Source organism: Phlebotomus argentipes, unplaced genomic scaffold, assembly GCF_947086385.1.
Source record: "Phlebotomus argentipes unplaced genomic scaffold, Phlebotomus argentipes genome assembly contig_15, whole genome shotgun sequence".
In the NCBI taxonomy this organism is placed as follows: Eukaryota; Metazoa; Arthropoda; class Insecta; order Diptera; family Psychodidae; genus Phlebotomus; species Phlebotomus argentipes.
Window position 1 is genome coordinate 10,444,944 of NW_026776181.1, and position 14,099 is coordinate 10,459,042.

The 14,099-nt window shown below is 41.6% G+C and overlaps 1 protein-coding gene across 1 annotated transcript in view; it reads right to left on the reverse strand.

Annotated features, from left to right (window-relative positions):
- LOC132262751 (LIM domain transcription factor LMO4) overlaps nucleotides 1–14,099 on the reverse strand; it is an 80,699-nt gene that overhangs the window by 52,025 nt on the left and 14,575 nt on the right. The window contains exon 2 of the mRNA XM_059762157.1: nucleotides 11,832–11,890. The gene's annotated coding sequence lies outside the window, so the exon portion shown is untranslated. The remainder of the gene's footprint in view (nucleotides 1–11,831; nucleotides 11,891–14,099) is intronic.

Sequence of the window (14,099 nt, forward strand, 5' to 3'; positions counted from 1 at the left end):
GCCAAAATCGTGACACACTGGGAATTGAGACAATTTATGGCACAGTTTTCCACATGCACTTTCCATCTGTCTCGCTCGCCCTCATGGATCTGCGCTGCAACTATCATTTGTCTGCAGTGAAATGCTGCCTGCCTCCTCTTCGAGAAGTCTGGCACAGTTCAACAGGAGGACCTCGATTGCATTTATCGCCTAGTCTTAGCCTATGCAAAGTGTGCTATGTATAATTGGTTAATTCTAGTGTGTTTGCGAATTTAATGTAAGTGATGTGATTGGACGGTGTTGAATAAAGAATTAATTGCAAATACGTGAAAACGTCACATAATGTTTTATCTTGAGGTGACGATTTCTGATTAGCAAAATAGTAAGTGGTTCATATTAAACTGAAATATTAGTAAAGACCACAGCAGATCCACCTGCGATAACCGATCTAATTTCATGATTACTAGATAGGATTGAAAATTTAAAAAGCTAGATGTGTAAGTTTTCACCTAAAGAGAACCACAGTGAGAATTCAATCAATTAATTAAGAGATTCAGTAATCTTTGATTCAGTCTTGTATATATTGTTACATCTTATATGTGTGTTAATCCCTGAAACTGTCCATCATACTATGCGTTGAAGCGGGGTCATGCTTTTGCTGAATAGTCCCAACTTCCGTCCCGTGAGCGCCAAATGTTATGCCCTGGGAACAATTTAGCAAATTAAAGAGGCGATGGCAAAAAAGACTGGAGGACACACAATAGGTTGGGATTATGCAAGGGAGGCCAAGGAAGTGGAAGAGGAAGAATATGGGATGCATTTGCAGATAATGGAATGTGACACAATACTCAGGGATATACTGTAAATACCTCCTGTGTCGGAGTCACTTTAGAATATTGAAAATTGAAGGGAGATTTTGTGTGCACTCTTTCACTAATGATGCATTCAATTCATTTTACTGTTCCATCTCACGACATTCATTTGCACAGCTTTTTTCCACCCTTCCACCCCCCGCCTGCCGGTTGGGGCACGTAGAGTCGCACAGGATATTGTGATAAAATCCTTTATGCTGAGCCAACAGGGTGCGCAGCGAGATGGTGTCTAACAGGATTCCGAAACAGGTGATTCCAATCCACTCGAAATGCGAGGCGTGCGAATGATGTGTGCCGGTGAGGTAATGAGGCTCATAATGTCACCGCAACCGAAATGATAATGGTGTGTATAATGTGGGCACAGTCGCTCGGTGGGGCCGGGCTCGGGCCGCCCAGTCCACCGGCTGAGGGTTGGGGCGGCCTGGGCGGAACTAGATTAGGGTAATGGACTGTTGAGTGATAAAATGAAGCTGCGGAATAAATCATAGCGCCAAAGTGGATGATAGATGAGACACTCAGTGTGCATTTTCCCGTCTGTACGTCATCGAAATGCATTAGTAAATAACATTTTTTCCCGCCGTGTCGCTCTCACTGCTTTTCTGCATTTCAAATGGCAGCCCCCTTCTCACATTTTGCCATTGTGCTGACTTTTTCTATACCCTCGACACCCTGTCTTCCCCTTTGCACTGTCCCGGAGATTTTAACAGTGAAATTAGTACTAATTGAAAGGGAATTTCAAAATTAAGCCAATATTTTTTTCTGGCGTCGACCCCGTAGGCTTCATTGCGCGCGATCATAGATATGCGAATTTATGGAGGTCATCTAGTGAAATGAGGGTTAGTTCAAAACTGTTCAAATCAAGCTTAAAATGAAAATAAGATAAAATCAAAGGGGAATCATGCAGACAATATGTGCATTGTTAACGAATAATGCGAATAAACATCAAGTATTTGCATATCGCAAAAATTTTTTAGAAGTGTTCTGAACTAAGACTGAAAACACAACCAAAAACTTTATGATAACTTAATAAATAAAACAATTTGGGCCTAAATTTGTGATAGAAGGTTCCCCCAGTGAACAGACGAAGCGCAATGAATGTTTAAAATGAACCTAGAAATTTCAATAGATAATCACAATTAATTATCATTGCAAAAGTGGTCAAACAACGAGAAAATTGCATAAGCATGAGCTGAGGTTTTCGTTATTTCTGCACAAATTTTGTTAGGTTGCTCTCTGTCAAAATGATCCATTGGTTGAATTAAGAGAAAATTGCACAAATTGCTTCTAATTAGACGAAATTTCAATTCGTGGCCACAACAAAGGGTGTGTGTGTGTATGTAATTTTTGCGGAACAGTATTGATTTCGCTGCGTTACTAATTGTGCCACAAAAGGCATCAAGGGGACTTTTTGAAGGTCTGTGTGTTTCTGGATGGATGACAAAGCCCCATGTTAATGGTCATGGCAGGGCTGGCAGAGTTGCCAGGGATGATTTTTTGGAGAGAGGCGAAAGAGGATGACAGTCAGAAAATTGCATCTGCTCCCTTGTCGAAATATAATGAGGACTTTCGAAAGCAATTAAGGGTGGAATATTTGTCACTTACCTCAGCTTCATTGCTGCGGAATCCACCCTTGTTTGTGCATGAAAATAATTGGCACAATCTTTTCAGTTGCCGTGCCATCTTTCTTACAGCAATTTATGCTGAAAAATCCTGGCAAATATTGCCATATTTAGGGGATTTAAGGTAAACAATTTGCGTAGCTCATCCCAAGGATTTCAAAATCCATGCCATGCTATTATGACAATAGATTTATTGTTATTCCCACTCACACTCGCTTTATGCACAGCAGAATAGGATATATTTGGTGGCTCAGCAGTGCCTAGCTGGCGCTTGTGGCGCCATCTAGGCTAGCCAAATCCTACATTTGACCTGCCAAAGTTCTCCAACGGAAGAACATCTGCCAGGTTGGCAGAAGGTGAGGAGCGGGTGTGAATTGGGTGGAAATCAGAATGTCACTAAATAAATATAATACGCACGATTTGTGCACCCCAATGGCGCTCATTATGCTCCTATTCACAGAGTCGCGTTCAACACCTTCCAATTCGACTCTCTCTTCAAGGATGGGCTGCCGAGGGGCCGACTGGGGGTCACATGGAGGATGATTTTGTGAGAATTCCTCCCCCGTGAGTGTGGTTTAAAACTCAGCATCATCAGGGCTGTGTTGTTGCCATTTTGCTATATATGGCAGAAGTGATTTATACATAGCCGAGAGAAATGGGCTGAATGGTATCTCAATTGGCGAAGAGGATGCATCATTCATCCTTCCAACTTCCCTTCAATCAGTTCGTTTTTCAGTCGGCAAAAATAAGCATTCACGATACACAAACCCAAAAAATGTCACTCACATTGCATCGCGATACATCATTGGCTAGAAAAGTGCATCCACAACATTTTACTATGGCTTTGATTGGATGTATATGGTTGCAATTCAACAGGGATTCATTAGATGTGCAATTAGAAAAATCTTTAATATTTTACCACCTTGCTTAATCCCCTTACATGGCGTCGATTTGTCTTTGTTCATTGAACACTATCATGCGGACACGCGAGGAAAATTGTGCTGGAAAACTTCTATCGATTAACAATGGGTATTTCACTAATTGCAATTATAGAGTGGCTCATAAGTCTGTTCATCTGTCGCAATTAAACGGTTTCAGCTGGGAAGTAAAGGGCTCGTTTTTTTTTTAAGGTTTTCTTCCTGGTTGCAGCTCTAAATTCGCATCCCTCATTTATTGTCAGTGTTCATTCAGCTGAGAATATTGTATTCATTACGTCGGGACTAGTTTTGATCGCCGACGACCCTCCTTTTTGCCACCTCGGACAGCAAAATTGCGGCGCGAACCCAATTTTCGATCTGAAGCCCGCGCAAAGGTGCTAATGTTGGAAGATTTATGGCTGGGGTGCCGTGAAATCCCTTACCTGGGCCTATAAGCATAAATCTATGATGGCTAAATATTGCATCATCTGCTGAAATTTAAACATTAATTAAAGGCATGTGAAATGTTAGGAATCTCACAAACTTCAAAGCGTCAATCTTCATGCTGACATTTGGCTTCAGAAGAGATAAGCAAATTCCCTATCAAATTAACCCAATCATCTTGACAATTGAGGGCTAATCCTGCCATTGTGTTTGCTAAAGTGAATTTATAAGCTTGCAAATTAATTTGAATTGCACAAAGCATCCTTCGATTAGCTTCGCAATACTCGATATAATATTAACCCTATCATGGCGGTAAAATTCTAAGGTAATTTGCACAGATTACTCTGAATATTTCCAGAAGAATACTGAAAATATGCCTCTTAGTTCTTGAATTTTTCAGTGTACACCACATTCGCAACATCATCTATCCCTTGACGTTGAGCAGATATTACATTGGAATGGCAGAATAAAAAGTCATATTGTTTCATGGCACCTTTTTCTCTCCACCCAAAAACTAACATTGATTTTTTAGAGACTCTCTCTCTTTAGTGTCACTTTAAAATTGATTTATGCCGCAGCATATCTATTGTTATCGCCGTTTTTTACGAGAGAAAGGTTCATGAGTCTCTGGTGTCGGCTTCACTTCTTCATTCCCTGGGTCTTGTCACAATAATAATAATAATAAAATGTCAACTGTTAATTCCCGGCTGGCAATCGCGAGGGGTCTGCGAAGGGAAGCCGGTGGAGGAATCTTTAGTCATATTCCCTCTCCGTTAATAAAATTGGTACATGTGTAAGTGAGTGGCTAATAAAGATAAAAGACTGAAGCATTAACACGTTAATTTTGACAACACCGTTACTTTTTATTTTTACTGCACTACAGTCGGAACTTTTGGCCTCTTATTGCCACCACATGGGCGCTTTTTTCCCCGAGACAACACCATAAAGTCATAAAGGTAGCAATTAGCATCTCATAGTGTCATCCGTATGCTGTCACTGATCTACTGATTCTGCCTACTTCTGCCTCTGCAGCTCCGGCTTCAGCCCGAGGCGGAATTACTCAACTTGCGGGGGCGGAAAGACTTCCTCAAAAGGGGAGACACAATGTGAAAAATGTACTCTTGTGTCCAGGCATGAGCAGGAATTTTATTCCGCACTGACAAATTGATTAATTGCCGTATATGTACAGAAGGGTGATAATGAAATTAGAGAGGTTTTTCACCCGCACTCCGTGCGATTTGTGCCCGAATTTCACATTCCAGATGATATTTCTCCATTACGAAAGGCATTCGGCGAGGTAGGAATCATCCCCACAAATGCATACATAATGGATACAGTTAAATATGCAAATATATTCTCCACGGTCGGTCTAAATACAAGAGACAGAACAATAAAAAATTTACATATAGTACCGACACATTGCATAGCCACTATTATGTCTGTATTATGGACTTGGTGTTGTGCGTTTGATGGAAAGGGGCGGAAAGTGAAGAATTCCCAACTTCTCTCAATGGACGGTATGTATTTTTATATGACCATTTTGTACACACACACACAGGTTTTTTTTTAAGAAGATGCATACAGAAAAAAGCGCAATGCCGGTCGCAGTGAGACTACGCGGAAAAACAAGTGGAAGTGCATTTAATAAAAATGTTAACATTGCCAGAGAGGCTCTAAAAGTGCAGTTCTATAGAAGGTACACTTTGCACATTGATGAAGATGGGTATCGACACGGCGAGGCAAGCACTTTGCAAAACGTGCGAGACTTAAATTTAATTGTTGCTTTCATTTACCCGACAACTGACGTTTTTCCGATAACTATTATTAAGAATTCGTTGGCTTTTTTTTAAGGACTCTTGGTGGAAAAAGATTATATTGTTTCCTGTATTATATTCACAGTTGATAGTAAATTCGAATAGTTTCACCACAACTTAAGACCAGAGAGTTCAGCTATGGAGCATGTGAGCCTACCTTGGCGAAAGGTTGAACAAAAAGCCGGGCATTAAAGCACCACATTAGGCTCAGCTATGCGTACACCAGAGCTTAGAAGTGCATTACCATTGGGAAATGGAAAATCGAAATACCAGGGAGTGCACGTGGTGGAAAAAAGTGGTTTTTCCTGTCAGCAATGCGATACACCGTGTGGGAATGAGCGAGGCAGAGCACGTCGTGAATTACCGGGAATTGTAGATGTGATCCAATTATGGACAGGTACAAGTTGATGGGTCACTCAGAGATGGTGAAGCGGTCCGAAAGGCGATTGTTAGTCGCTCAAGTCCATTGAAATGCCAAGTTGTCGTAAATGAGGAGTGCAGAATGGTGCAATTTTCAGGGTCATAAGGCACCTCCTTTCTAGTCCTTTCACATGACAACTTCTCTCCATTTAGCTAAAGCATCTCAGCAATTCAATTTAACTCCAAAATACACTAATTCTCCAGACATGATTTAAACATAATGATAAACGTGATAGAATGTTTGCACACTGATAACTTGACTGGAAATTAAATTAACAAAGTTTAATGGAATTCCAGAAAATTGCTGTCGGAAAGCCTTTAACAAGGGAGCAGACCATATGACGAGATCTTCTGCAAATATAGATTTGGGCAAAACAATACGTAGGCAAAGTGGCCAAGGAAATTTGAAAAAGAGTGAAAAGTGTGATTTTCCCGATAGAAATGATGAATAGCAATGCTGATGAGCAATTTGAGAAAGTCTGCCGACTGTTTATATCTCTCACAAGTCATTTAAGAGTTAAATACTTGAGTAAGATACATAACATTTCTAATTATTTTAATTGATCCTCGAGTCAACACAAGCCTCTTGTGTACACAAATACATCCACTAATTATCTCTCAACTTGCCTCCATACGCGACTTTTAATTGGCTCTCAAATGCAAGCATTTAGCACAAAATGCGAAGCACGATGACGGAGTTTATGCTTTTTTCACTTCACTCTCTTCCTTAATCCAGTCCGAGGCTTTGCTCTTCCGTCGCGACCACTTGCAGTTTCACCGCATGATTTGTGATCTCTTCAAACGCACATTTGTCCCAAAAGGCAGCCGTGTGGCAGCCAATATCAGGTGAGTGTGTCGCTTTCCCGCACAATTACTGAACGTGTCAATCTTTTCGGCATCCAATGCATCAGAGCTCGGATCGCGTGAGAGCTTTCACGCACTGTAATGAAATTGCATTTTGAAGGGAATTCATTGTGGAACAATCTCAGATAATCAGAATTGATTGGATTACAGATGGGAATTTATAAAAATGTTGTAACGTCATATTTGACTTCAACTTTCAAATTATAATTTCGAATTAAATTTTTGAACAAGATGCTTGTCAGTTCAAAACTCTCTATAAACAAATGAATGCTGTGGTAAATCGATTTTCAATGAAGAAATCTCGTCTAGAAAACGAATCTTCTTAACTCTGATAAAGTACACTTCGTGCGTTTACGCATCAAAAACGATGCTTGAAACCTTGAAAGTGATTTTTGCAAATTTCTCTTAGCTCCATTCTTCAGCCACTCTTCAGAATACCCCGAAGGTGAAGTTCTTACTACAAAGGAGACAGTTTTAACCAGTGGATACACTCACTATGCTGTCAGTCAATTATACTCTGCATTACTTGCTGAGCAAAGACTGACCGAGATGAGAATGTAATTGAGCTCATCTTTCACTTCCATTTGAGTTTTTGAAGTTATACCCAGAAAGACTCGCTCTTTCTCTATAGTCAAAACCCTTCCTTCGCTTGTCCCTCTTTCTGCTCTTCGCACGGGAAATTGTATATGCAAAAACCACCCCTTTCAGCTTGCCAATTACACCGAAATTGTTCTTTTTCATCATATTACACACAGCATTTCTGGATGTGAGCCCGTGAGTGTGCAGAGAAATTGAGCATGGTGTGCTTTTAGCCGTCATTCACATACACCACCCACCCTTCCAGATGGTCCCCATTCCGTCCCCGCTCCCTATATGCGTTTCAGCTCCAGCGTATTAGAGTTTGGATTTGTACACACTCGTATATATTTTAATTAAATTTAATTAGTTAATTCATTCACATTGAATTTTCCCGCCCACTTGCACCCACTCGTTTCACTCTAATTTAACTTTTAGCCGGATCTCCTTCATCTTTCCTCTCACACATTGCGTCTCCTTTGTTACGAACTCACCCCACACGCGCTTCGCAGTCAATGTGGTTGCACTAGACACGCTGCTGTTTTGTTGTCAGAAGAGTTTTGGACTGTGAGCAGAGTCAATTAATGCTCTTTAAATATCCATTTCTATACATTTAATTAATTTCAAAATGACTATCAAGGGCTTAGGCGACTATCCTGAGGATTAGTGACGAAGAGTTAATAAATTATCAAATAATCCTCCCAGTTAATGGTTTCATCTGTGCGTCCAAAGTGGGCCAAATATCCTGATATTTCCGCCACAGGGACACACAACTGTTTGCAATGGTCCTGCCGAGGAACACGACTGTCTCATGTGGTTTACATTCCAGCAGTGTGGGAAACACAGACATTCTGTTTTTAATTGCCGCCACACCGTCTAGTTGAGTTTTGGGCTTTCCATCTGCAACCCCACTTTTGGGTCCCCTATTCCGGACGCCGGGCACATTGGGAAATTAAATAAAAGCCAGATAGCAGAAGGGATGGCACTCTCGAGGGGCTTAAAGCCATCAGGCTCTCGCTTTGCCCAGTTCTCCGCCCTTCAGCGTAGTCATCAGTGAGGCGTAATTCAATATTTTGTGCTCGTCATCATGCAAGACAATCGACAATCTCCACCGCAAGTCTGTCACGGTCTGATGGATGCAATTTTGGCTGAACGAGAGTGAGAGCCAAGAAATTCGGGCAAACGCATAAATTTTCCTTGAACAGGTGAAATTGTACGTTTCGGTTTGGGGTTCAATGGACATTCTGCAGAAATCCTCCAAGGCGCCCAACAATTAATTCCGCCTTTTAGTCGAAAATTTTTGAGGAATGAGAAATCACCTCGCGGCCACCAAATCGGAGGGCGGAGAACTTTGCGTTCGCCTGTCGTTCTTATCTGAGCCCGTCGTGCCCTTCGGTGCCCACATTTAAATGCCGTTTGGAAACTCCACCCCGCACATGAGAGGCCGCGCACGGGGGAAGATAATTGATCAATTCCTATGGCGTGGTCAGGGTGACTAATTCCGAGGGCTTCGATGGAGATAATTTGCCTGTCGAAGAGACAATAAATTATCGAGTATAAGTTAGAAAACACGCTGTTGGAATAAATAACCGAGGACAGCTGTTCCCGCAGGAGATACATAACTTTCAAAGGGGGTAAAATAGAGCGTCTTTAGGGCATATAAGAGAGCATATTTTAAGGTTGGGCATTGAATCTTAACCTACTTTGATTACAGTTTAAAGTACACTCATCTGACGTGTGTCTAAAAATGAATGAATTTGGAGGGATTCGAAAGGACATCGTTTTTAAAAATATCTCAGTTCTCAGAGCGCGGATAAATAGTGGTGAAGTGTATTCTGAAACTGATCTCAAGACGGTTTCTTTGCCAGTTGTCCACCCTTCGCTCCGCCTCGTGATTTAGCGTTGAGATTTCCAACGGAGTGTCGGTGGAAAATGCACGAGAGACCTTTTCTCTTTGGCGCGCTGGGAGTTTCAACCCCCGCGGCATCGTCCATCCGGAGGTGTGACCATCCACTGAGTCGCCTCGACTTGCACCACGGCAAATTAAGAAGACAAAGAGCGATTGTTATTTAAATGAATTCATTTGGAAGAGAGCGAGATATCGCGTACGAAATGAGACGTCCCAACAGGTTCTCGCGCAAGTACATAATTAACAAATATGTTATACATTTTGCCGTGGCGGTGTTTTGTGGAAAACTAATTAAATGGAATAAATTTTCGTGCTATATCAAGTGACTAAGGCGAATGTATCGAAATATATTTAATTAATTAAATTAATGAGCTGACATTCTACCAGCTTCGCCTCATGCGTTTATAATGCCATTTCGCCGTTGTTGCCGCTCATATTGTTGGGCTGACTATCCTCATAATGCAGTGCCATTGCATCATTGCACACCCAACAAAAAGAGAGACACTGCACTCTTGAGTCTCTCGAGCTATTCCGGGAATGCCTCTTCAGGTGCGACAGAGAACCCCAGCAAACACTGCATCATCATTGGCACTTCATCATTCGCCAACATGGGCGTCATTATCGTCATCAGGTGATACGGAACAAAGCTGTCCCATCGCAACTCTGGTCCTGGCAGAGATGCTCTCATGAATACCGTCCTCTCCCTCTCGTCCCTTTCACACCGTGCGGAATTAATTAGAGACCATTTTAATTACCTCCGAAATAAAGACCTCATCGTCCATGGTCGACATGGAGCAGCGCCATCCTCAGAAGAGTGGCATTTCACTGAGAAAAAGAGCTCCTTCAGCGTCATCTCAGCGAGGAAACCCTCGCCCAATAACTCTCCGCCATATGAAAAAATAGGGGAGCCAAGTTAATAATCAAAAGAAAATATTGTGTCGAATTTTCCTTGTTCAACTGAATTTTAATTTATTTCCCCGGCGCACAGTTCCCTCTCGGAAATTCTTGGGCCACACATGGTCTCCATATTGGTACCATATTGGGGTGGACAGTGTCCGAATTTGGAAGGATTTTTAATCTAATAAAGAAATATTTTGATAGGACGGATTGTTTTCATTTAATTTGGCCGGCTCCAGCGACAGAACAAAGCCCCACCACCACCAGATATTGCGTTTTATTGGAAAAAGGCGATTTCAGCGAATTTACCTCATGATTGTTGTATTCCCTCCTCCCATTTCCACCCAATTGTGTGTGGCATCGGGGAAATTCCTGCAGATTTTCCCGCTTTCGCGTGAGTTGAATACTCAGGCGTGGTGCGGAAAAAATCATGATAGCGCTCTTGTGAAAAGAAACATTGATTTTAATTGGTTTCATTTCTCATTAATCAAATCCGCAGAAAAACACCACTGTTAATTAATGTCCCTCGAGATACGGAAAATGCCAAAAGGAGCTGCAGTGAAGAGGTGTGCACCGATACAGACTCAAAGGCTGATGCATTATCTTACAATAAGTGTAGCAGCATTAATTTATGATCTAAAATGCCGATATTATGGTTCCTCGTTTTCGTGCTTTAAATGGTTACTTTTAGACCGATTTAATAAGTGTCTTTCTTGCCTCCAGTGCGACTCTCACCACTTCGATAAACTCCTTCAGATATAATTCTTCAGCGTCTAAAAATTCTTATGCTGTTGATTTTTTGCTCTCATTCCTTCTGCTAATGTAAATTGACCATAATCTCACCCGCTGTAGTACACTTGATACAAGAGTAATTAAATGTATGTAAGACAGGGTGAAGATATATCTCAGGTGGCGAAGGCTTTGCGTGACTCAAGATCACTTTTCAGAAACACCGAAAACCAAAGTGCAAAAATCATTCAATGCCTTGTTTTAGCAATATTTACACTTGCCAATATCATTGCTTATTTTTCCTCTGAGAATCGCGCGCCCGAGATGGCGAAGATAGTAGCCAACGGGGTATTTAGAACAAATAAATAATAGTGAGGAGCCGCCGAACGATTTTGTTCGTGCCATTAAAATGTTGTTTAATTAGTAATACATTTTGCTTCTGTTCTCTCATGAGAAGATAGAGCCTCTCCCTTGTTTTGCCTCAGATAGCAATACAATTATTTTAGCCTCTTTCCAATTTCACCTCGATTTCCTTCGTGATCTCTTTTTTTTAGAGGATTTGAACGTGAATTCCATCTCTAGGGAGGCTGTTTAAGTTCTTACAAGGTATAGAGAATATGGAAGGTACGTCCCATTAGAGTTTCCCATGTAAAATCCCATGAAGAGTGGAATATTGAGTGGAAAATAGGCTTACTCTATTGACGTCTTAAGCAATAACCATAGGAGAAAATGCCACCCATATTTCTCGGGGACATTAAAAATTTACCAAAGTCAAGTCCTGACACACTTACTTTGTCTCCAAATGGCCTACGAGCGGGGGTTCTTCTCAAAAATACCTTCAAATGGTGCACTGAAAGACAAGAGGAAAATGCCATAAGTTGCTTAATATTTAATATATATACACACACACCAGGGGGGGAGCGATGGTCAGTTGGGATCCGCCAGCACTCCGCACCCTTCCTGGAAAAGCGCCACCCTCAGCCAGAGAAAATTCCAACCCCTTGCCCAAGTATCACATGGTCGTCTATTATTTTTTCATTTTGTCGCCTTTTATTATATTTCGGCGTAAGTGGTAAAAAATCCTCCCTGCGAATATTTACTCAGGAACCGAGAAGGATGGGCCAACATATTGGTGGAGTGTCGTCGGAGTCCCGGTGAATTATACCGTGCTATGCCGTAACATATGGTCAGTGACAGATTTTCACTTATTGAAAACATTTTCGAAAACTTTATACATACGAAAGTGGATTCGCATATCAAATATGAATTTTATATGATCCACACACACACTCTGGCCCCAACCATGGATTTTTTTCAGTATCCACCGCACTGCAAATTCAACATTCCTTCGTCGAGCGTTAGTTGGTTAGAAAATGGGAGGCCACAGTGGTGGAGAAGGGCTTTCAAGTGGGTTGAATTGCAGGTACAAGTCTTCAAAAAACACTCAGTCAAGTTTTATTGTAGATAAACACGTGCTGAATGACAATCGTTGTCCTGATACAGATTCAAATCCTATAGGGAAAAGCTTTTTCTTCTAACTTTTCTTTATTGTTTCTAACCATTAAAATTAGTTATCACATTTGACTTCCTATATTCAGAAGCTGCTTTCAAAGTTTGAAAATAAGAAAATAACCACAAACTGTAGGTCAAACGCAAAACTGAAATCCGCATAATAGACAAAAGGGGTCGACATGTGAAATGGAGACTTGAATGCCCCGTGGATGGATGGAAAATTGCGGTGAAAAATTGGTACCGGAATAGAAGTGGAAATAGAAACATTTGAGTCTCTCTGAGTGAATTCACAATTTTCTATTTCGCCGAACGATTTCCAATTTTAATTCTATTTTTGGCAAATTATCGAAGCTTCGGGGGTTTCGATTTTGCAGATTCGTGCACTGTGCCTCACATTTTCCCGTAGCAATGCAATTTTTCCTGCCCCGATGTTTTTTTTCCTCGGAACTGTGCAAGACACAGTGTGTGTGTGGCCTTTTTTCCCGACGGACACCAATTAACGAGACAGTGAATTTGGGATTCATCTCACCTCAATCAGGGGTCCACGAGTGGCTGTGACAGAAATTGTGGCGAGAAGGTGAAATGACACGGAGAATTAATCGAACACGGAATCGGCGGCATTAATTGGCGTTGCTGTTTGATTTTCAATTAAAAGCAAATAAGTCAAAAGGCCCGGCTATTATTTAATTGCCGCACACACACTCGCGAGATATGTGGGGTGGAGACGAGGGAGGCCGCCCAGATTTATTGGCATGTAACACTTATAATTGCGGTGTAAAAGAATAGCCATGGCAGTGGGAATCGGCGAGGAGTTGGCTTTTGCATAAAACGAGAAGAGTTTCACCATCCATCATTCGAGTACCCGCTCTAATTGACACCTGTGGTATGTTAAACTGAATTCATCCGACTATTATCTAAGACTTTGAGTGCTCCACCACTCTAGAGATATGTGACATGATAAGCAAAATACTCTTCTCGTAGCTCCTATGCTGCGCCTCCACTTCTTCACCACGATGATGAACACGAGAAGGAGGAATATTCAGCTCAAGTCACTTGCTTCAGCCACTGCACAGAGTTGCAAGAAATTGCCATGCACTCAGACGAATGCTGTGAATTAATCCCTGCATATGATTTTAATCCCCTGAATCAGAACCTGTCGATTCATAAAAAAACGCTTAGAATCCGCGAACCCGAATGATCGCATTGTTCATCCACGATGTTTTCTTCGTGTGCCTGAGAATCGTCTCATAATTTCTCCGACTGCATTTCTCTGAGTGCACTTTCTGCAAAAAGGCCACGATAGAGATGGTGATCGAAGGAGAAAGAGAAAGACAATTATGGTGATCTCGGTGGGATTCCCGCGCCAGATAAGCGAATAAATAAATGGATAATTGTTGATGATAAATCTGTGATAATGGGGAGCTTCTCGCTTAATTTATGCCACACACTCTCCATGCCTCGCTTTTCAGCGCCAAAACCTCTAGCCGTGCACTTCCAAAGCATTAGAATCGTGCGTCCCCACCGTTGAAGCTCTCAGAGTGTCTTAG